Source organism: Trichosurus vulpecula, chromosome 1 (assembly GCF_011100635.1).
Source record: "Trichosurus vulpecula isolate mTriVul1 chromosome 1, mTriVul1.pri, whole genome shotgun sequence".
Classification (NCBI taxonomy): domain Eukaryota; kingdom Metazoa; phylum Chordata; class Mammalia; order Diprotodontia; family Phalangeridae; genus Trichosurus; species Trichosurus vulpecula.
The window spans coordinates 448,662,502-448,686,203 of record NC_050573.1 but is presented as its reverse complement, the minus strand read 5'-3'; the positions used below and the strand labels follow the sequence as shown (position 1 = coordinate 448,686,203).

General features: G+C 38.2%; 1 protein-coding gene across 2 annotated transcripts in view; it reads left to right on the top strand.

The window, feature by feature from the left end:
• Positions 1–23,702, top strand: part of SSBP2 (single stranded DNA binding protein 2) — a 424,376-nt gene that overhangs the window by 40,173 nt on the left and 360,501 nt on the right. The gene's annotated exons all lie outside the window — the stretch shown is intronic.

Genomic DNA, 23,702 nt, shown 5'->3' with positions numbered 1-23,702 from the left:
CCATCTCTGTGGACACAGGAATTCCAATTGCCCTTTGTTCTTCAATCCCTATCTTCAGTTCCATCTCTAAATCAGGCCATTTTGCTGATTTGCTTCTCATGGTCTTCTTCTGCCGTGGTGTTTTCAGTGGGGTTTCTTCCTTCCATAGCCAGTCTTGGATTGTTTTCTCAGTTGGAGGAGGACTAAACTTACATTCAGCATCACGATTTCCATTCACTTTTGCAAACTGGATCACTTTTAACTTGAATTCAGCACTGTATGAAAATCTTTTCTGAGCCATTTCTGGGCGGAACGTGGCAAAATGTAACCCAATATACTGGTAACAAATGCGAAACAATGAGCACAAAGACAACAAGCACGAAAAAGCAGGAAATGCAAGTAAAAAAAATCTGTAACCACCGTATAAGATGCAGTTTTTAGACCCCAAATTTTTCGAAAAAGAGTGAGTCTTATACACGGGGAAATACAGTATGTCTTGTTTGTAAATAGTTATTTGGATGTTGTCTTCCCCATTAGAACATGAATAGAATGTGAACACCTTGAGACCAAGGATCTTTCTCCCTCTCCTCCCCTTCACCCCCTCCCCCCAAGTTTTTATCTCCTATGTGTGCCTGGAGCATAGTTAGTACTTAGCAACTGTTTGTTGACTGAGAATGGTGGGTCTAATTTGAAGCTGTACCAATACTGTATTCCTACAGTCCCTCCAACATTGATTATTTTCATCTTTGGCAGTTTGCCAGATTTGAAGTGAAGTCTTAGAGTTGTAATTCTAATTTATCTCATTATAAATGAGCATTTTGAACAAATCTTTCATAGAGTGTTTATAATTTGAAATTTTTCTTGAAAATGGTTCACATCCTTTGACCACTCATACAATTGAGAATGATTCCTCATCTTATTTATATATAATTCATTTCCTGTCTTGTATACATACTTTTATTAGAGATATAGACTTGAGGTAAAAACTTTCTCCCTAATTCTATCATTTTTCTAATTCTGTCTTTATTGCTTTGAGATTATATAGTTGAAATTTTCTTTTTTATGATTACCTCTATTCCTTTTGTGATTAAAAATTGTTCCCCAGTCATAGTTATGAAAGGTACATGCTTTTACTTTCTAATTGTTTTTTGTGATGTGATTGTTTTTATATTTAGGTCAAATATCCATTATTTTGTTACATAGTATAAAATTCTGGTCTCAATCTAATTGCTGCCAAATTGCTTTCCAGTTTTCCCAGAAGTTTTTGTAACTGGAGTCTTTCCATATTGCAGTTTGTTTTTTCATGTTTCTCTAACATTGGGCTTTATTCAATATTTTCCTGGTTTTTTATCTAGTATGTTCTGAATCCACTGTGTTGCTCTTCTATTCTTGAAGAAATAGTTTTTGAGTCATGGCTTTCCGGGGGGTATGATCAACTATTAAGAGGGTGGGAATATAGGTTGCATGCCACCCTTTTTAAAGCCAGTTATGGGGCTTTTTCCCAACATAATCATACATAACCTTTATGCCCATAATTCACTCTATTTCCCTCCATTGTGCAAGTTTCAAACTTTTCCCCTTTGCACCAGACATTGGCCCTTCAAAGAAGTCACAACTTACCAGGCACACAGCAGCTGCTGCTTAGGTACTATTGGGAACCTTCTCCCCTCTGAGCATACTCATCTCTTTCTCCTAGGTTACCTCCTGTCTCTAGTTCCAGAGCAGTAACTAGTTGGTGAGTAAGGGTCTTGCCTTACCCCTTTTCATTTTGGATAGGACAGAATAAATCTCACAGGATGAGCAGGCATGGATAGATTGCACTATCTGTCACAGATCTCATATTATTCCTCCTACTCCCAATAGGCACCTCTTCTCAAGTTCTGTATTACTATTAAGGTCACCACCCTCCTTCTAGTCACAAAGACTTGAATCCTTTGTGTCATCTTTGGCCCATTACTCTCCCTAATGCCTCATAACTAATCATTTGTCATATATTGCCCTCTACAACATTATGTTTTATCCGGTCCTTTCTGTTTATCATAGGGCCACCATCTTAGTTCAGCACTTTACTTTAGAGACCCTGCTGCTTCAGCCCACATTGCTCCATCTTTTTCACAAGAATAATATTTGAGACTTTATGAAGTTCTTTCATACAATATTGGTAAATTATATAAAACTATTTGAAAAAAGAAATAAAGTTAGTCTGGCATGACCTGCTCTAGAAGAAAACTCTGGGTTGTTTATGATCACAGCTTCCTCTTCTGGATGTTCACTAACTAGCCATTCTTTAATAATATATTTCAGGCTTTTGTCAGAAATCCAAGGTAATTTCTGACTTATAGTTTTAAGTTTGTATTCTCTTGACAGAAAATCTGGCTAACATTTGCCCTTATATTCTCCATGATCTCTTTTTTGAAGAATTTTTTTATTGTGAACTTCACAGTCATAATGAAACATGAACATTTATCTATATACAAAGAACAGAAAAAGAAGATTTCATATCAAACTGTCACTCTGTGAAGTTGAAAGAGATCTTATAGGTTATCTTGTCCTCATTTTAAAGATGAACGAACTGGGGCACTAGAAAAGTTAAGTTACTTGGCTAAGGTCACATAGCTAATAAGTGGCAGAGTTGGGATCTTAATCCACATCTTCTAACATAAGAAATCTAAATCTAGGTTCAACATTAACATCCATTGTTTCTGAGTAACTTTAAATTTGAAGTTCCTCTTTAGCATATTTTGGATTCCTCTTAATCTGTAGTTTCTCCTCTAATTTTAACAGTTATATACTATTTTCCTGTATGATTTCCTGAAATACGGTGTTCATTTTTTTTTGTTTTGTTTTCATCAGGTTCCTTCCCCTGCCACTCGCCAGGCCAGTGATTCTTGTATTGTTTATTGGTTTAGATTGTTCATGTGTTCTCCAAAATTTGTTGTCTTTACTCTGAGATACCACCTCACACCTATCAAATATTACAGAAAAAGAAAATGGCAAATGTTAGAGGGCTGTGGGAAGATTGAGACACTAATGCATTGTTGATGGAGTTGTGAACTGATCCAGCCATTCTGGAGAACAATTTGGAACTATGCCCAAAGGGCTATAAAACTGTGTATACCCTTTGACCTAGCAATACTGCTACTAGATATGTATCTCAAAGAAATTAAGAAAAAAAGAGAAAATGACCTACATGTGAAAAACATATTTATAATAGTTCTTTTTCCAGTGGCAAAGAATTAGAAATCGAAGGGATGCCCATCAATTGGGAATGGCTGAACAAGTTGTGGTATATGGTTGCGATAGAATGTTATTGTGCTATAAGAAATGATGAGAAATATGCTTTCAGAAATCCTAGGAAGACTTATATGAACTGATGCAAAGTGAAGTGAAGAGAACCAGGAGAACATTTGTAACAGCAATATTTTAGAATGAACAACTGTGAATGACTTAGCTGTTCTCATGAATGCAATGATCCAAGACAATTCTGAAGGACTTAAGGTGAAAAATGGTGTCAACCTCCAGAGAAAGAACTGATGGAGTCTGAATGCAGATCAAGGCATAATTTTAAAACTTTCTTTTTCTTTCTTCCTTTTTTGTTGTCTGTTTTCTCTTGCAGCATGGCTAATATAGAAATGTTTCACATGACTGCACATGTATAATCCAAATCAAATTGTTTGCCTTCTCAAAGCAGGGAGGAGAGAGAGGGAGAGAATTTGGAACTCAATTAAAAAAAATGAATGTTAAAAATTGTTTTTACATGTAATTGAGAAAAAAATAAAAATTTGATGTCTTTTTCATTTTGCTCTAATGTTTCTTTTTGCATCCCTGCATTGATCTGTTGCATTTCTGCCATGATCTTTTTCTGTTTAGAATATCCATACCTTTTATTAAGTTTTCCTGTCTCAAGCACATCATATTTTTTGATTTTCTTTTCCTTGAATTCTTTTATTAAATTCCTTAATCATCTTGGATTTTTTGCAATTATCCAATTATTGTTTCTGGAGGTTTAGTTATAGTTATTATAGTGTTGTAGATTCTTATGGAGATTTTGCCTCATGTTCTTTCAGCCTATAATATTTTATTTTTGAATTAAAAAATAAACCCGATTTCTTGAGTCTTTCTAGTGTGTGTGTATGCGTGGAATCATCCTTTTGAAGATTTCTTTTTCTGTCTTTTATGTGTTTTTTTTTTAAATCAAGCTTAATCAAGTTTCATACTGATGAAGGTGAGTCTAACTTAGGCCCAATTATTCATTGTTATCTTATTGAAAGTCTTTCACTGTTTATATATAATAGTTGCATCTTAACAACCATTTAGTAATGCTTTTTGTTTTCATACTTGTCATTTCCTAATAACTCTTCCTACCCTGATAGAACTATCTTTGTAAAAAACACATAAACAATTGCAGAATACCAACCAACACAGCAACTTTTTCTGATGGTGTGCACAAAATTCTACACGTGTAGTGTCAAGGAGAAATTCGTTTTTTCACCTTTGTTTTAGGACAGTTCTTCCTTTGGAATTATTATCCTACAGCCCATGAAAAACTATTTCAATATAATTTGCTTCCTTTGTAATCTAATGTATTTTATTTCACACATTTAAAAACATCATTTTGGAAAACTTTCATTGGGCTTTGCCAGTCTGCCAGAGGGGTCCAAGACAGAAAAAGGTTAAGAATCCCTGCTTTAGGACCAAGAACTGCTTCTTAAAGCTTTTTTCTATTCATTCACATTATGGTAGCCATTGATTAGTTGTAAATATTGTTCTCTTGGCTCTTCTTTTTTCACTTTATAACATTTCATATAAATTGACCTTGTTCCTCCAAATTCCATCTTTCCTCTTTCTTCTCCTCCCCTTCTGTTCCCTCCCTTACTTTCCCTTTCTTTCCCCTCCCTTAACCTAGACATAATTGTGAAAGATTTCTTTACTATGTTTTCATATTCTAATTTTTAAAGAAATGATGTAACATTTTATATTCAGATTTGGAATTTATTGTAGTATATGGTGTAAGATGGAAATTATAACCTAGCTTCTGCCAGACTGAAATAAAGATTTTCAGGAGTTACTGTCACATATGGAGCCTTTCCTCTAGTAAATTCTGTTCTTAGGTTTATTAAATTCTGTGTTACTTTTTTCACTTGATTTTGACTCTTGATTTCCTAATCTGTTTCCACTGATCTACATTTCTATTTTTTAACCAGTACCAAATGTACATTTCTTTTAAAAAATCTAAGTTGAATGATGAATTCTTTGCATATCCACATTGGGCTTCTCAGGCAACCCCTACTTCTCACAGAAATTCTTCCTTTTGCTATCTGCACAATTTCATTCTCTGACTAGAGTTTCCCATTTTTCCTGTGTGACTGACTTCCTGTATGACTTACTGGACTGACTTTCCTGTAGAATTTGTGTCCATGGGATTCTACCTCTCTTTTCTCTGAACCCTTTATAATCTACTTTCCCCCAAATTAGGGTATATATCATGCTGTGCTTGGCTTTTTCCTCTGTCACCAACTCTAGGACCAAATTGTTATTGAAGCAACTAAGGAAGTTTTCAGCTTCTTAACATTTTGTGCTTTGGGGTGGGGTGGGGGGAAAGAAAGGGAGGGGGAAGAAGGAGGAGGAGAAAGGAAAAGGAAGAAAGGAAGGAAGAGAAAGAAAAAGAGGTGGCTACTGCTTTAATTATGCGTCACTCTGCCAGACTTGTGGTCTGTTTCCCAAAGCCCTCCTCTATTTTTTTTTCCATCCAAGCTCTGATGGTGACAAAATCTCTTCTGTTTCTCCTCTTACTGATCTTCACCAAAATGTTCTCCCCAGTGCTGCTACCCTCTGGTTCTTGGATTTTCTCACATAAATGTCCTACTTAATATTTAATACCACACAACCCATCCTTTTGAATCCTATGCCCTCTGAGCCTCAGGTCTTGTGTGTCAAAGCAAACTCCTCTTTTCTCCCATTTGAATTCCATCCCTTTCAGTGTACTTCAGGAGTTTATTTCTGGAATCACATTGAGAGCTTCCCTATTTTCTGATTTCTTCATACTTTTTACAGTGTAACACAGATTACCCTGGCCCCCACTGCCCGAAGGTAGTTATACTTTCCCCCCCTCCCTCAGGGTCCTCTGGGATCTTTAATGGGAATTGGAGGTGTCCAGGCTCTCTACTAATGGCTCCAGCCTCCCTTGGGGGAGCTCCCTCAATTGTAGGGGTGGTCTCCTGCACCTCAGTCCCATTTAGTCTTATAGAAATATTTCTAAAATATTTAAATCTAAAAATGAAGGAATATTTGCTTCAAAAGGTATACTCACAAATATACGAACTTAGTCTCCCGGTATATGAGACGCATAATGCCCCTCCCTTCTTGCACTACCTCAATCTCTGGGAAGGGAAGAGGTAAGAAGGGGGAGTTGATTAAGTTCATAGTTAAGCTCAGTACCTATAGAGCACATAACCCCATTTCCAAGTTCACAACCTCCCCAGGCTCAAGTTCTAGGCATCTTGGCTTCTCAGGGCCTTCCTGCTGGGCTGGCTACAACATCCCACCTGGCTCCAAGGTTGCCATGGCTCCAGTTTCTGAGGGATAGCTGCTGGCAACTGAAACTGACAAGGGCAAACAACAGAGAACAGAAACAAAACCCCTCCAGGTCCATTTCATAGAGCCAAAAAGAAGGAGCACGGAGGGGAAGGAAGTCCTTTCTTGCTCACCAGGTGATGCTATCTGGATGCTGTAGGAAAGAGCACCAGCCAGAGAGACTCCAGTTTTAAAGATGCCAGTTCTGGTTAGGCAGCCACTCAAATGAAGTCACTGCCATCCATGTTGTAAAGCTCCCCCCCCACCCTTACCCCCTCAACTCTCCAAGGTGCCTCCATGGCAGGCAATCTGGGCATGCTCCAAAAGGCCACTGCAGAAATGTTCACATCTTTCTGGGCTTAAACATAAACAAAAAAAAATTCTTCCTTTTACCCTGCTATCTCCTTAAGCCTTCGAGTTAACACTTATTGCCTCTAATTCCTCACCACCTACTCATTCCTCAAACCCTTGAAATCTGGTTCCTAATTTAACTGCTTTATTGAAACTGTTTTCTTCCAGGACACTAATGATTTTTTAATTGCTAGATTCAATGGTCTTTTCTTAGTCCTTAATCTCCTTGATTCTTCTGGAACATTTGATACTGTTGACTCCTTGTTACATCTGGATGCCTCCTCCTTCCTTGTCTTCTGTGACACTGCTGTCTCTTAATTGTCTTCCTATTTTGCTGATTAATTCTTCTCAGTCCTTGTCACTGATTTATCCTCTTCCTCTTTCTCCTTAGTCTCCTAATATTTCTACTTTGGTCACTTTTCCTCTTTCTAAATTTTCTCCGTGTTTGATCTGATCCACTCCAGTGGCTTCATTTATCATCTCTCTGCAGATGACTCCCAGTCACTCACACACACACATACGCACACATACATGTGAATATGTATATATAGATATATGCACATACACACCCAGTCTTTCACCACCTCCAGTCTTTCCATTGAGCTTGTTTCATATCAAACTTTGTTCTCCATTTGCATGTTCTGTTGGTACCTCAAATATATACTAAATAGAAATCATTTTTTCTCTGCCCTAAACCTGCCTAAGGCACAAGTCTGACCGTGTCCCTCCTCTTTCAAAATTTTTCATTGAGTCTTTATGAAATATAGACTCCTTAGACTGAAATTTAATGCCCTTCATATTAGGGACAACTACCTGGAAAACCTTATTTCATTTTTCTTCCCTTAACATCCTCTATGTTCCAATTACATTGCAGTGCAACTAGTTGTTTCCTTATATGGTCTCTCTCTTCCCTTCCCCTCCCCTGCTCTCCTCTCTTCTCCTCTGCTCTCCCCCAACCCCCCCCCCCATGACTTTCTGTAGGGCTTATTCTACTTCTTGCTCAACTCTGCTAGTTTTGTGCTACCACCTGCTTCATAAACAATTTTTTCCTTCCTGTACCGTTTAGTCTCTTATTTCAAGTGTTTTATTTCACTGTTTGAATCTCACAGTTACCTCTTTCACATTTTACAGCTATTTGTGTATGCTACATTCTGTATTTCATAAAGATTCAGTGACCACAGGTAGCCTCTCCAAATTTACCTAGGCTGGTCCTTGGACGGGAAATATTCATTCCCAAGCTTGTGTTCCTCTGACATATCCTTCAAGAACCTAGGGTCAGCTCCATGCCACAGTAAGGCATTACAGTAGGACTTTAGATGAATGTGTTGCACATGTTAGGTATTTAATAAATATTTATTGAATTTGTGTCCATTATATTATTAGGGTTATCTTCAAGTAATGTTCTTAAAGTAGGATGTCATAGATTATAAGATCATAAATTTCTGTCTTAAAGGGACCTCAAAGGATGCCTAGTCAAAACTAATTTTTCAGATGCAGAAATAGGTCCAGAAGGATTAATTTGCTTTACACAAGGCCACACATATAATAAACTGCAACGCCAAGATTCGAATGAAAGTCTTTTAATTCCAGATTCAACGTTCTTTCTGCTATACCACGACTTCTTTTAGATGTGTACAAAAATAGAGCAATAATTTGTCACTGCTACCAGCAGCATCTTCCATAAAATAACTTAAGAAACTGACTAGCACCGTTATGTAAATAGAGCTCATAGATGGTGAGGAATTTTAGGTTTTCACTATTTTTTTGTACACAAGTACCTATTACTCTGAAGCTGCTTGAAACTCACATGATCTAAAAATTTGTACGTGTTGTCAAGCTTTTCTTCTCTTTCTATAATTTCATTGCAAAATGAGGAAGGGGGATTCTCCAGTCTATATAATCACTATTAAAAAGAAGGTTTCACATGCTTCCTATAGGAATATTCTTCAAGAACTACAGACAACTTTATCAGAGGACAAATTCTAACCAAGGATAGCCACTGTACTACCTAGTCCAGAAACACTGCCTTGGGGTTCCATCTTCAGATTTTGAGCATTTGTTGACTATGGCTATACTAGAAATGCAACACTGAAGTCTTTTATGTAGTTTATTACATGTTTTCTATTAACAATGCTAGATATCACCTTTATCTTAGACGTGAAAGAGTGCATAATAAAAGCCTATTGGTTTTCTTCTAGGCAAATTGTCTCCTAGTGAACTTACAAAACTTTTGATTCAGCTGAGGCCAACATTTAATTTGGATCTTCAGAATAATTTATTTTTAGAAAACTTCATTCAGAAAAGGAGTAAGTTGTTTTTTCAGTTGAGCCAAAAAGTGTCATGTCTCTTTCTTCTTTGAAATGCTCTACAATTTGGTGAACGTCCAGCAGCCTCTTCCCAAGTATTCCATACTGTTGAGAAAGGAACAATATAGTGAGAATTGAAACATAGTTTTGCCTTTCTTTGTATCCTCAGCAGTTAGCATGGTGCCTGGAACACAGTAAGTGCTTAAATGTTTGTTGACTGAAATAAAGTGAGTGGCAGCATTTTGTAGACAGGGAGCTGAGTCAGGAAAGGCCTGGGTTCTGAAGTCCTGCCTCTGACCTGTATTGACTATGTGACTCTCTGCAAGTCACTCTCAGTGCCCCATGTAACTCCCCAAGATGGTAAGTTGCAGAGAAGATGCTGATCTGTGGTGGTAGAGGGTGTTCCCTACAGTGATGAAAACATAGGTCTTTTACCCCACCAAATGAAAATATTAATAAAAAGTACTCCTAATTTGTCAAATTATTTAAAAGAATACTTTACAAATCAACTAGCCAGTCAGAAATGTACTTTTTACAGAATTTTATCTTAGGATTTTTATGAGTTTCAAATTTAGTGTTTTTGTTTATTTGGGTTTTTTGCCTTTCTAATATCTGGTTAAGTTTCAATATAATTACAAATTTTAATGTTAAAAAGCAAGCAAGCAAAACTAACACAGGTAGTTGTTGTTCAGTCATGTCTGACTCTTCCTGACACCATCTGGGGTTTTCTTAGCAGAGATAATGGAGTGGTTTGCGATTTCACAGATGAGGAAACTGAGGCAAACAGGGTTAAGTGACTTTCCCAGGGTCAAACAGCAAGGAAGTGTGTCTCAGGCTGGATTTGAACTCAGGAGGATAGTCTTCCTGTCTCCAGGATGTGTTATCCACTGGGCCACCCAGCTGCCCAAACACAGGTAGCAGTGCTGTCTTTTTCCAGCCCTCAAGGATTTTCTTTTATCCTACACTTACTGTTGAGAGTAAAGAAGAAAAAAAAAGATTCTGCATGTTAAAAAATGTGGACAAAGAATAGTAACATATCTTTGTTCTCTTAGCTATCGTTTCTATTCTATTCTATTGGTCAACACAAAATTGCCTAGTCCAAAGCCTTAGATGTCTACTCCCCTTAGAGTCCTCTAAAACTCATGAACTTGAACTTGGCTTTTACATAGAGTTCAAAACATTCTTTCACCTCTAGTTCAAAGTATTACTTATCACTTAAAGATCTGGACTTTGGGCCAAAATATTTTTCTTATTTGACTTTTAAAAGTTTTTGGTTGAATTGTAGAAAGGAACATTAAGATGCTGTGAGTACCATAATAGATTCAATATCTAAAAATCTATACCATATATTAGCATTAGAGGACAGTGTTAGAAAGGTGTGGTTTAGGAGATAGCGAAGTAGCCTCAAAATCAGAAAGACCTGGAATTCACTACCGTCTCTGACACAGGCTAGATGACCCTGGGCAAGTCACTTAACGTCTTAGGGATTGTGTTGCAGAGAAGATGGCAAGGTGCACTGGTAGAGGAAGTTTCCTCACTGCTGTCCCTATCCCCTACTAACATTAGACTTTATTTATAGAATGTTTTGCTAATTCCAAGTATTTTTAAAATAAAACTTTAAAAATAAGTGTTTGATTGTTTCCCATTTAAACATTTCCCTGAAATAGTGAAAATCCTAAAATCAACCTGGGAATTTCTGCAGCAGTAATTTAGCTATTCTGTTTTGTTTCCAGACCTAGAGTAACCTCATTCGTGATCCTGATTGTGTAAACAAGGAAGTGAACAAAAGCACCTCATTAATTTTAGTTTCAGCGGAAACACCGTAGGAATTTTAAAAGAGATCCCATTCTGGGAGAAAATGCAATTATGAACTAATGCTAAAGGTGAATTTAAGCATGTCTCCAAAATGCTTCATTTAAAAAAATGAACAAAAATGATGCTGACTATGCAAGGTAGAAACCCCAAGTACATCATATTTACATAGATGAATGAAGTTAAACACTCATTGCTCTAGCGGTGGTGGTGGGGGGAACTTTATGTCCTTGGGGCCACATGTGGCTGCTCTCTAGGGCCTCAAATAGGTACCTTTCAGTCAAAGGGTCGCATATGAGGACCCATGGTGCCGCATGTGAACTTGAGGCCGCAGGCTCCCCACCCCTTCTAGCCAAACTGGCCTTCTTGTTGTTTTTCATCTCCTATCTCTGTGCCTTTGCCCAGGCTGACCCTTAGACCTGGATGCCCTTCCTCCTCACTTTTGCCTTTTGCCTTCATAGTCTGTTTCAAAGGTTATGCTCAAATTCAACTCCCTGTGGGAGGCCTTTCCTGCTGCCGGTGTCTTCCCCCAACCTCACTCCCGTCCTCCCTTTTGCCTGGTATTTATTTGATATCTAAACATTTTATATGTTTTATGTAGACTTACTTTGTTCATGTTGTTTCCCCCTATAAAATGCCAGCTCCTTGAAGGCAGGGACATTTTGGTCTTTGTGTCTTCTGTGGCTGGCACATAATAGACACTTCACCAATGCTTGAGTGCCTACTGTGTGTGTAAAATTTAAAGTTCATATTAGTTGACTCATTTTATTATAAATGTATACATGGAGAGAAAAGAGGACTATAACTAAGTTTAGAGTTTATTCAGTACAGATAATAATATTTTTACCTATGCATTTATATTTATTGTAAGCTGGTCTTTGGGCAGATTTGCCTTTATTGGTTCATTTTACACTTCTTTTCTGTATTCTATTAAAAATGGGAAGGCTTTAAACCTGTGGATCTGAAAGATTCAAAGTATGCTGAAGGGTGTCTGTGTGTGAGAGAGAGACAATTTGGGGAAATTACTAGATTATTGTGCTATTTCATAAAATTTTATCTTTGCTACTTAGCAAGTAATGAAGATTTTTCATCTAACTCCCATTATTTTGTAAGCATAAATATATTGTCCTGTTTAGACAATTGAATTCACCTTTATGAAATTCATCTGTATCCCAGTGTAAACCCATATCAGTTGGATAGAAAAACTAATGCTGTAAAATAATTTTTGTTTTTGTTTTTTTTTTCTCTCTTCCATGTATCATTTCAGTATGGCATAATGGATAATGCCTGGCCCAGAGTGAATTAATCTGGTTTTGTGTCCTATTTTTGATTCTAGTTCTGTAACAGGCAGCTCCCTAAGACTTACCTGTTAAGCCATAGACAGGTTGAGATCCATTTTACTACTGAAATCAGATTGTTTACATCTTCGTGTATTATATTCTTTTCCTTATTCTACCTCCTTTTTTACGGTTGTGCTTTTTGTGCATTTTGATATGCGTCAGCGCTAAAGATAGAGTACAAACTATGATAGAACAATTAGCAAACAAGAAATGTCAAAGCTAATAATTTAAGTAAAATGTTTTGTCTCTATCAAAGGCGTTAGTGTGTTTGATACAAATTAAATACTTAGTACAAGTTTCTTTAAATTTCAAAATGACTTTTTCTTTGTGGGCTAAGCTGATAACTTTTATATATTTACACCTAATTTATTACAAAAGTGTTTTGTGGTAGCTAAAGTTTAATAACGCTGATTTGCTAACTGTTAATTTGCTAATTATTGTTTACTGCTAAGCATTATGTCTGGATCTCTAACCATTGTCATCATCCATCCTTTCAGTTTATCCTATAACTAGAAGTTAAATTTTTCTTCTTAATTCGTATTTCTGATCTTATTGCCGCTCATCTTAAAAAAATCTTTGTGGTTTGCCATTGCCAATCAACAAGCATTTATTAAGTGTGCCAGGCACTGTGTGCCAGGCATTGTGTTAAGGGGTACAAATGCAATAAATGAAGCAATTCTTTCCCTTTAAGGAGCTTAAATTATAATGGGGGAGACAACAAGGACACATAAATAAAGAACAAAGCTGAAGAGAATAAATACCAATAAAGGTGAAGCTAGTTTGAAGGGATCAGGAGAGTCTTCCTATAAAAAGAGAGTGATACTTGAAGGAAGAAGAGGGTTTCTGAATATGTCATAGGCAGGTATGTCAAGGGGAGATGAGTAAGGAGTACATTCTAAGCACGGACAAGTAACCAGTAGAAAGGCACAGAGAGAAAAGGTGGAGAATATCGTGTGAGGAACAAAGAAGCCCAGTTTTTATGGATTAAAGAAGGGAGATTTAATGATGATGGGAAAATAGATTAGGGCAAAGTTGTGAAGGGCTTTAAAAGCTAAATAGAGGAGTTTTTAGTTTATTTGAGAGGCAATAGGTGGCCAGTGGAATTTATTGAGTAGGAGAATAACTTGGTATGTCAAATTAAAATCTAAATTTTCTTCATATTCAAGGCCCTCTACAGTCTGACTTCAGGCTACCCTTTGGTCCTTTTCTTACAATTACTTACTCTCATATAATTTGCATTCCACCCCAACCCTCTAGTTTAGACTATTCTATTCCCCGAATGTATCTTATGCTTTCCAGCTACTAGACCGTAGATCATGCCCTTCTCTAAGCCGGAGTGCCTCCCCAAACTGCCTTTCCTTTTAGTTTTCCTCCCTTTTATTCATCTACCACATATATACTCTCAAGTACCTTAGAATTTAATGAGGGAAAACTGTAGGGTAAGGGATAGAGAGACCAGGATGGGGTAGGGCCAGGCAACATGCTATGACATATTTGAAGACTGGGTAGCTTTCTCTTTGTTCCTCATCTAAAACTTTTCCTCTAGTCTTGCTTGGCTGTACCACAAGGTGCGTGTCTTTGATTCTGTGTGGGACACAAGATTGTTTGTGAAAGCTTCCCATGAATAAATCAAGCAAGGTAATACTCAGATAGTACAAATTTGGTTAGGATGTAGACCTCACTAGGCCTAAGTTTCGTTTTCCTGTGAACCATGTGATTTCGGGGAAATCAGATGGTCTCCCCCTCTCCCCCTCCCCTAGCCCACTCCCATGCCGTCATCTTAACATTGAGATTTCCCTATAAGGTAATTCTGTAGTTTCTGTGCTAGTATAGGATAAACTTATTCTGGGATAGATTGTGAGGCCACCTGTCCCAGCAAATAGGGACAGGGGTCCAGCCTCTAGGGGTGGAATTTCTTAGAATTGTTTGTACAAGGTTATATATCCCCTTGCTTGCCTTCTCCCCCTTGCCTCTCTGCACTACCATCCCACCCTAGTAGTGGGAGATGCCCAATTCTCGCGAGACTTGATCAAATAAAGCTTCTGTTTTGTTTCTACCTTGAGAAAACCGAGACACCTCTGTTTTTGTTTATTTTGAGCCTGTGGTTTGTCCCACACAATTCTAATGGAGACAGCTCTATAATGTAAACCTATATTATCCAAATCCATTATCACTGCCAGGACGGCAATTAGAGCACGTGTTTTAATCATGGTGAGTTAGTAGCATGAGTTTCCTTTGCAAAGACCAGCGTGCAGAGGTGGAGGAAAGGGATGGAACTCAGGAAAAATTAGTTAATTTAATTGGACTTAAAATTTAGAGTCTTCAAAATGAGCAGCATAGTCAAGTACGTTTTGCATATGTGCTAATTGATGGGGGAAAACATATCTTTGCTTAACCTATGTATATATATCATATAGCAAGTTTCCAGAGCTCCCTATAACCACGTAAGTCTTAGAGAATGACCTGAAGTTCTTAGTGGTTAAATGACTTGTTAGAGGTAGGATTTGAAGTCAAGTCTTCTTAATTCCCAACTTCAGCACTTCAAGGACTGTTTGATTTTTGTTGTTGTAGTGCCACTGCTCAGCGTAGTGACTGACATCTAGTAGGTGATGAATGAATGCTCTTCAGTTGATTGATTTACTTGCTATGCTCCTGCCTCGTCTATTTTTATTTTGGGTTAAGAAACTCATGCGTTCTCACAGTGGTGCTAAAGACTTGACAAATTGCAGTCAGTCTCATTTTACTGTGAAGCAACATAATAGACCTTAGGGCTAGATGTTTTGAATTATTTCGATCAGTAAGGGAAGAAACTTTAGAAACAAAGGCCTTTGTGTCTCCAGTAAAAGGATGGATGGTTAAAATGTAATGACTGCTTTTGTCTCTGTCAAGGGACTGTCCAGAATGAGGCAAGAGATAGAGAATGGGATATTACTGGAATAACACAACTTCAGTCGTGCCAAGTTATTTTGACTGTTTTCATTTATTAGGAATCTAAAGTAGAAGAAGCACATCACTGATATAGTGTTAGCTTTTAAAGGTCAACTATATATTTATGTTAATCATGAAAATAAAACACCTGTGCTCCTCTGCCTATCCTAAAGAAGTTGTTGCCTCTAAACACTACTCCCCCCCTTTAAACTGCACCCTCCCATCTCCTTCCTATGGATTTCCAGGTCTACGGAAGGAGGGCAAGGGTTCATTCTCCAATCTCTATTCATCTCTCTTGACTTAGCCAGAGAAAGGGGGATGATGATGCTTGCAGAAGTTAGAGGGTTGTTGTGATACTCAAATGAGGAAATGTATTTCTTGTGACACTCTGGACCAGGGTGGGGAACCTACAGTCTCAAGGCCACACGTGGCCCTCTAGGTCCTCAAGAGCAGCCCTTTGACTAAATCCAAACTTCACAGAACAAATCCCCTCCATCAAAGGATTTGTTCTGTAAAACTTAGACTTAGTCAAAGGGCCTACTTGAGGACCTAGAAGGAAGGCTACATGTGGCCTCGAGGGCACAGGTTCCCCACCCCTGCCTGGACTCCTCCCAAGTGGGATTAGATATCCCCTCTCCAGTTACCACAGTGAAGGTAGCCTCCATTCCAGAGCATTCTCTCTGCTACTGTTAATCTCCAGTAATTAGCATCCCGATTCTATTTAACCAATTAACATCAATTAGTTTTTACAAAAGGATATTTAGTGGAAAGTTACAGCATAATCAGAACTTACAAACATTTCCCATCAATACCCGAGGGCACACTCTCCCCTATACTTCCTCATCCTCTGGGGAGAGTGTGCTCAAACTTAATGCAGTTTGTAGATACATTCACTTCACCAAGCTCCCTTCCTCATGCGTTATGGCTGAGTCTGCATCTCTACCATGGCTGGACTGGGCCAGTTAGCTGGGGACTTTGCCCCTTATTGTCCAGCTTTAATCAAACCCCAGCACAGACTGCAGTTACTGGACTTCCAGTAGCTTGCTGCTCTGACCTTGTGTTCAGAGCTCACAAAGTAGCAGTCATCTCTGGTCTCCTTCACATAGAAGCAGGAAAGAACAGACACAACAGAGGGAGAAGAACATCAGGGCTGTGTTCTCTCAGCTTCATGCTGGCTCTGGCCCGAGGCTTCTCCCCTATCCAGAGGCCTACAGCGACTCAGCCTCCTCCCATCCCATCCAGGCCGGAGGGAGGCTCACTTTGGCTCATCAGTGCTTTGATAACATCCCCCAGTTCTAATTCCACATGTAATCCAAAAGTTTCCTCTTCACTTTGTGCTAGTGAACCAAAACCTATTAGAGAATGACAGCTAATGCTCCAAGGTCCACATGGAAATTGCATCAGCCAAGCATGCCTCATGTGTTCATAAGGACTGAACACATGGGCCAGTCCTCCCAGTACATACATAAAGTTCTTTACATACTTTAAAGCATTGTCAAGTGTTAGGGCAGGTAGGGGGTGCTATAGTGCATAGAGTGCTGGGCCTGGAGGCAGGAAGACCTCACCTTCCTGTGTTCAAATCTGGCCTCAGACACTTACTAGCTATGTGACCCTGGGCAAGTCACTGAACCTTGTTTGCCTCAGTTTCTTCATCTGTAAAATGACCTGGAGAAGGAAATGGCAAACCGCTCCACTATCTTTGCCAAGGAAACCCCAAATGGGGTCACAAAGAGTTGGATGTGACTGAAAAACTTCAAACTGCACAACAACAAATCCGCTTGTGGTTATTGTTGTTAATAATATTCACCATGAGGTACTTCTTAACAATTAGATAAGTGAAGAGGCTTCTTTTGGGTTGAGTCCAAACCCTCTGGTTATTAAAGGCTTAGACTGTTCTCTGTGTTGTCAGCCTGAACTGAAGTCACAGAGATGTGTGCTCATGGCGCCCCGCTTCTCCTCTCTTCACCCTAGTGATGTAACTGAGAATTTCTTAAAAAGCCTAACTCAGGCACACTGCAGCGGTGGCTGTGCCACTGTAGCTGAGTGAGTAGGAATTATTTATTTTTAGGTGTGCTTTGGGCAAATATCTGAGACATGTGAGGACTTAGAGCTTCAAACCTAGAAGAGATTTTAAAACTCATGTGGTCCAACCCCCTTCATTTCACGGATGAGGAAGCAAGCAAAGAGTGGTGAGGTGAGTTAGAGCCTGATAGATCTAGAACTAGAAGGCACCTCAGGTGGCATCATCATCGTTGTCATTGTCATCATCGCGAACATTTATATAGTACCTACTGTGTGCCGGGCACTGTGCTAAGTGCTTCACAAATAGCATCTCATTCGATCATCACAACAACCCTGGAAGGTAGGTGCTACTGCTATCCTAATTTTACATTTGAGGTTGTGACTTGCCCAAGGTCACAGAGCTAGGAAGTATTTAAAGGCAGGATCTGAACTCAGATCTTCCTGTCTTGAGCCACAGAGATTTATCCACTGTGTCACCTAGCTGCCTCAACACCCTCAGTTTACAGATGAAGAAACTGAGGTGCAGTAATGTTAAGTGACTTGATCACATAGCTTATAAATACCAGAGGTAAGATTTGAACCCATGCCCCTCTGACTTCCCATCTACTAGTTTTACCACTGGACCAGCTTCAAATAAATACCTCCTGGATTTCACATTTGATGACCATTATGGGCAGATTTCAAAGAGTCACCAAGCAGCTCTAGATTTCAGCTGCTTGCCCCCAGAGTAGACACTCAGGGATTCCCCCATGCTTCTGTTACAGTTTACCCAGGTGTCTGGTTGTTATTTTTAGGTACCCATGGTGACTGAACAATTTGTTTCCATGACAAAAATTGGAGAGAACATAGAAATATAGTAATAAAAGAAATTAGAAAAGAGAAGGTAAATAGTTAGTTCCAGTGTACCTCAGTTTTTTAAAATGAGTTCCCTGGGAATTTTTCTTCTTTGAGAAAAGTGTTTTCTTAGTCTCATTGTGCATATAGAGGAAACAGAGCAATTTGGAAAAGCAAGAGATTTTATAGTGTTTTTGAGTATGTTATCCCAGATTACTTCTTTCTTCTGCACAAAAAGTTGTCACCAGCTGGTTCTGATTTTTAAAACAAGGATTAGGACACATTTTTGTAATATTTAAATTCATAAATAAACAAGTCGTTAACCCTGAACTGCTTCCTTGGAGGCCTGGCACAAGACTTGCTGCTGGTGGTCCCAGATCAGTCCCAAACATCTCCACTTACTCAAACTGTGACATTGGGGTATCTGAGACAGAGAGTCACTTATTAAGGAAAATTGTATCATAAACCCCAAGGAAATGATTGAAGTTTGGAAACTTCAGCTATGAAGCTATTGGCCTCAGTATTGTCTCTTGGCTAAGATGAAAGTTTTAATTCTCACTTACCAGAATAGAAGATCACGTATCTATTAGTCTACAGGAGAATACTGGCAGTTTCATTGGATTCCAAATCTTTTCAACCCACATAGTTCAGAGACACTGATTTAGAGATCTCTTTCAGTATTATTTAGTATGATTGGTCTATAATCTATCTTAAACTGTAATTTCCCTTTTTGTTTGAGAAACACTGATTTATCCATGGAAAATCTTTTTTTTTTCTTTCTCAGATTAAATGTCTTGTTGGTTTGTCTCCCAAAGGGAGTGACATTGAAATAACATTTTGTGTACTTTTAATAATGAAGACTGATATATACCTCCTTTACTAAATTCATTGGTTTATAATTTATCTTAAATGATAATCCCCCTTTTTGTTTGGAAAACAATGATTTATCCATGGAAAATATATCTTTTTTTTTCTTTCTCAGATTGAATGTCTTGGTGGTGTGTCTCCCAAATGGAGTGACATTCAAGGAACACTGTGTGTATTTTAATAATGAAGATTGAAATATGCCTCTTTTACTAAATTGTCACTGATTTTCATCCTCGCCACCCATTATTTTACTTCCCTGTCCTCTAAGGCTAAATCAGTATACAGGAACCTAATGTGGGAAAGCCAGAGCAAAATATCTCTTTTCCACGTATAACAAAATATAGGTGAACTATTCACATTTCAACTTCAATCTTGTTTTCAATAGTTATTATATAGATATGGGTCTTAACCTACATTCCATGAACTTAAAAAAATCCTGATAACACTTTATTTATTGTTCTTTTTTTAGATTAATTAATTAATTTTTAGTTTTCAACATTCATTTCCACAAGATTTTGAGTTCCAAATTTTCTCCGCATCTTTCCCCTTCCCCCTACCCCAAGATGGCATGCATTCTGATTACTCCTTTCCCCAGTCTGCCCTCCCTTCTATCACCCTCCCCCATCCCCTTCCCCCTTACTTTCTTGTAGGGCAAGATAAATTTCTATACCCCATTGCCTGTATATCTTATTTCCCAGTTGCATGTAAAAACAATTTTTTTAACATTTGTTTTTAAAATTTTGAATTCCAAATTCTCTCTCTTTCTTCCCTCCCCACCCACCCTCATAGAGAAGGCAAACAATTCAATATAGGTTATACATGTGTCATTATGCAAAACACTTCCATAATAGTCATGTTGTGAAGGACTAACTATATTTCCCTTCATCCTATCCCACCTCCCCCATTTATTGTATTTTCTCCTTTGACCCTGTCCCTTTTCTTCTGACTACCTCTCCCCAAATCTGCCTTCTCTTCGATTATCCCTTTCCCCCCCCCATTTTCCTGTAGGGTAAGATATCCAATTGAGTGTGTATATTATTCCCTCCTTAAGCCAAATCCAATGAGAGTAAAGTTCACTCATTCCATTTCACCTCCCACCTCTTCTATTCTATTACAGGTTTTTTCTTGCCTCCTTTATATGAGATAAGTTACTGCATTCTATCTCTCCCTTTCTCCTCCTCCCAATATATTCCTCTCTCACCCCTTAATTTTACTTTTTTAGATATCATCCCTTCATATTCAACTCACTCTGTGCCCTCTGTCTATATATATGTATATTCCCTTCAACTACCGTAATACTGCAAAAGGTCTCATGAGTTACAAATATCATCTTTCATGTAGGAATGTAAAAAGTTCAACCTTAATACATCCCTTATGATTTCTCTTTCCTGTTTACCTTTTCATGCTTCTCTTGATTCTTGTTTTTAAAAGTCAAATTTTCAATTCAGCTCTGGTCTTTTCATCAAGAATGCTTGAAAGTCCTCTATTTCATTGAAAATTCATTTTTCCCCCTGGAGTATCATACTCAGTTTTGCTGGGTAGGTGATTCTTGGTTTTAATTCTAGCTCCTTAACCTTGACTTCCGGAATATCATATTCTAAGCCCTTCGATCCCTTAATGTAGAAGCTGCTAGATCTTGTGTATCCTGATTGTATTTCTACAATACTTGAATTGTTTCTTTCTGGCTTCTTGCAATATTTTCTCCTTGACCTGGGAACTCTAGAATTTGGTTACAGTATTCCTAGGAGTTTTCTTTTTGGGATCTTTTTCAAGAGGCGATTAGTGAATTCTTTCAATTTCTATTTTCCCCTCTGGTTCTAGAATATCAGATCAGTTTTCCTTGATAATTTCTTGAAAGATGATGTTTAGGCTCCTTTTTTGATCATGGCTTTCAGATAGTCCAATAATTTTAAAATTATCTCTCCTGGATCTATTTTCCAGGTCAGTGATTTTTCCAATGAGATATTTCATGTTGTCTTCTATTTTTTTGTTCTTTTGGTTCTGTTTTATAATTTCTTGATTTCTCGTAAAGTCATAAGCTTCTATTTGCTCCATTCTAATTTTTAAGGAATTATTTTTTTCAGTGAGTTTTTGGACCTCCTTTTCCATTTGGCCAATCCTGCTTTTTAAGGCATTCTCCTCACTGGCTTTTTGGACCTCTTTTGCCATTTGGGTTAGTCTATTTTTAAAGTGTTATTTTCTTCAGTATTTTGGGGGTCTCTTTTAGAAAGCTGTTGACTCGTTTTTCTTGATTTTCTTGCATCACTCTCATCACTTTCATTTCTTTTCCCGATTTTTCCTCTACTTCTCTTACTTGCTTTTCCAAATCCTTTTTGAGCTCTTCCATGGCCTGAGACCAATTCAGATTTTTTTCTTGCAGGCTTTGGATGTAGGATCTTTGCCTTTGTTGTCTTCTTGTAGTTGTATGTTTTCATTTTCTTTGTCACCAAAGTAAGATTCTATAGTGTGAATTTTTTTACGCCATATGCTCATTTTCTCAGCCAGTTATTTGACTTTTGAGCTCTTTGTCAAGATATGACTCTGCTTCTAGAATGGAGAGTGCTCTGCCCCAAGCTTCAAGGGTTTTGCGCAGCTGTTTTTAGAGCTACTTCTCGGCACCTGTAAATTTTCAGTTCTTCTGAGGTGGTATGATCCAAGGAGAGGTGTTTACTTCTCTCCTGGCCTATGCTATGGTCTGTGAGTGACCTCAAGCACTCTTCTCTGCCCTGGAACTTCCAGGAAGATTCCCTCTCTACAGCCACCACGAGCTCTGCCACACCAGTGCTTCTCCTCACCCTAGGACTGCCACCCAGGACTGCAACCCAGATCCAAACAGGTCAAAGAAAGAGAATCCTGCTTCAGGGCCAGCAAAGAGATCCTTGCAGTCCTGCTCTGATCAGATGCTTGATTCCCCCACCATCTCTAGCCTAGAGCTCTGGAAGCAGCAGCTGCCACTGCTGCTGCCACCACCACCACTGCCACAGCTGCCACTGCAGCTGCTGCTACTGCTGCTGCTGCTGCTGCTGCCACCCTCAGGCTGGAGCCGGACAGTGCTCTTCTCTCACCCATGTCTGACAGAGTTTTCCCACTGACCTTTTTAAATGTCTGACATTTGTGGGTTTAGAAGTCTGGAAACTGCCACAGCTGTCAGTGATTCAGTGCCCTGAGGCCTGGTCTGTGCTCTGTTCCCTTCCCATTAACTTTCCAGGCTGTCTTGGGCTGGAGACTTGTTTCACCCTGTCATTTTGTGTATTCTGTCGCTCTAGAATTTGTTTAGATTCATTTTTTACAGGTATTTGGAAGGATGTGGGGGACAGTTCAGGCAAGTCCCAGCTTTTACTCCACCATCTTGGCTCTGTCCTTCTATTTCTTTTTCTTAAATTCATTTTTATGTCTTTTGTTTTTTATATCATTATAGTTATCTGCTGTTTCCTGTCCCCTCCCCCATAGTCACTCTATATAACGCAAATAGTATTTCTTAAAGACAAAAAAAGGAAAAAAATTAGCACAATTAATCAATACATTCAAAAAGTCCAAAAACATTTGCAGTGTGTAATACTTGTGGACCTCCTACCTCCATGAAGGGCTCTTCATTTCTTTTTTAGTGTACATAGTTGTATTCCTACATGTTTGAAGGATGTTGGTAGATTGATTCCCAGATGTATTATGAATTTTGTAGTTATTTTGAATAAGACTTTTTATTTTTCATCTTAGATTTTGTTATTGCCAAATAAAAATGCTATTGGTTGGGGGTGGGGCAGCAGGGAGGGGTGTTCCTTGAGTCTCAAAGCTTAATTAATTAGTAAGTTATTAGTAGTGGGTTTGCAGCCACCTCTCATCATTTCACCTCACCAGTTTAGGTCTGTTGAAGGGGAGGTTTTGCTACTGACAGAGCTCTTGGTTTAGTTTTTTGAGCAGGATTTATAGCTCTTTGATTTTTGCCTATTCTGATTTACAAAGACTAAGTTTATTGAAATTTGGGACACCTTGTGAGGACTGAAGAGATATCAGTTTGTTTTTTATTAAGAAGGATAAATAAAGAACACAAAACCTACAAGTATTCATTAGTATTTCTTATTTATATAAGCCTTGAAACCACTATTGTCATCACATAATAAATTAACAATATAGAATTGTCAGAGGACATTTTTGGGATGTAAGATTAAAAGCTAGTTTGTTGAATTTCTCCAAACTTCTTAAATATCACACTTCTGGTTATATGAATTCTTTTTATTAGCTATCTTTTCTTAATAGTATTTCTTTTACTTTATTAACTCAGATTGTCTCCCAATATTGATTAATTGGAATCATTCATTCTAAAATTGATTATATGGATATTTTCCTTTTTTTGCTAGCATTTGCTGATTTTTTAAAGTTCAATTTTATTTTATTTTCATTTCTAAATTTTCTCCTTGCTTCCATCCCTTCCCCTTTCAATAAATGTACATTTTCAATAGAATTTCTGGATTCATTAGTATAAAGAACTCTAGATAAAGAAAATCCCTTTATCTGTGCAGACTGGTGCCTTCTCTACAATTGTCTGAGGGGTGGTGAAGCCAAGAGTTTTAAGTAATTTAGCCCGTGTCCTATCACCTGTATACCTTGTAGTAGTACTTGAACCCAAGTCTTACCAACTCTGAGGCCAGCCTCTTTACCACAGACTATATGGTCTTCTGCGTGTGTATGTATA